General features: G+C 41.9%; 1 pseudogene; it reads left to right on the top strand.

Moving 5' to 3' along the window:
- The first annotated feature begins 205 nt into the window (after nucleotides 1-205).
- LOC102726338 (large ribosomal subunit protein eL14 pseudogene) lies at nucleotides 206-838 on the top strand (annotated as a pseudogene).
- The last annotated feature ends 262 nt before the right edge of the window (nucleotides 839-1,100 follow it).

Here is a 1,100-nt window from a genome sequence, read left to right on the forward strand (position 1 = left end):
ATTGAGGAGTGCACTTGCTGTGATGAGTACTGGGTGTTGTATGGAAGTGTTGAATCGCTATACTGTACACCAGAAACTAATATTACACTGTATGTTAACTAACTGGAATTTAAACAAAAACTTAAAAAGAATAAAGTAAAAACTGACAAAATTATAAAAGAGACGTGCACAGTAGGGAATGCCTTCTTCCTTCTCCCCTGCCAACATGGTTTTTAGGTGCTTCATGGAGGTTGGCTGGGTGACCTACATCTCCTTTGGGCCTCCTACAGGGAAGCTGGTCGGGATTGTAAATGTTACTGCTCAGAACAGGGCTTTGGCTGATAGACCTTGCACTCAGGTAAGAAGACAGGCTATGCCTTTCAAATCCATGCAGCTCACTGACTTCATCCTCAAGTTCCCACACAGTGCTGGCCAGAAGTATGTCCGACAAGCGTGGCAGAAGGCAGGTATCCTTACAAAATGGGCAGCCACAAGATGGGCCACGTAGATTGAAGCCAGAGAAAGAAAAACCAAGATGACAGATTTTGATCGTTATACAGTCATGAAGGTAAAGAAAATGAGGAACAACAGACTAATCAAGCTCCATGTCAGGAAGCTGCAAAAAAGCAGCTCTCCTGAAAGTTCCTCCCAAAAAAGCACCTGCTGCTAAGGGTGCCGCTGAGGCAGCTGCAAAGTTTCCAGCAAAAAAGATGGCTGCTGCAGGCAAGAAGGCTCCAGCCCAGAAGGTTCCCCCACCAAAGCTGCAGGCCAGAATGCAGCGCCTCCAAAGTCTCAGGAAGGTCAGAAAGCTCCAGCCCAGAAAACACCTGCTCCGAAGGCATCTGGCAAGGAAGCATAAAAGCATAACAGCTATTATAAATAAGCAATAAAGGTTCTTTTCCTTTTGTATATGTAAAAAAAAAAACTGACAAAATTACAAAATGAAAAAAAAATGTAGTATTTGGAGATAAAGGACTCATGTGAAAAATGCATAATTAACAATTAATACCCATTGCAAACCTTAGGATAAAATCTTTGTTTTATTGTACTTACAACTCCTAACAATCTTGTATTTTAACTGCGAACAATTTAGTGGTTTTCTCAAGATTACAGAGCCAAGA

This window comes from Leptonychotes weddellii, chromosome 11 (genome assembly GCF_054177405.1).
Source record: "Leptonychotes weddellii isolate Sample4059 chromosome 11, ASM5417740v2, whole genome shotgun sequence".
NCBI classification, from domain to species: domain Eukaryota; kingdom Metazoa; phylum Chordata; class Mammalia; order Carnivora; family Phocidae; genus Leptonychotes; species Leptonychotes weddellii.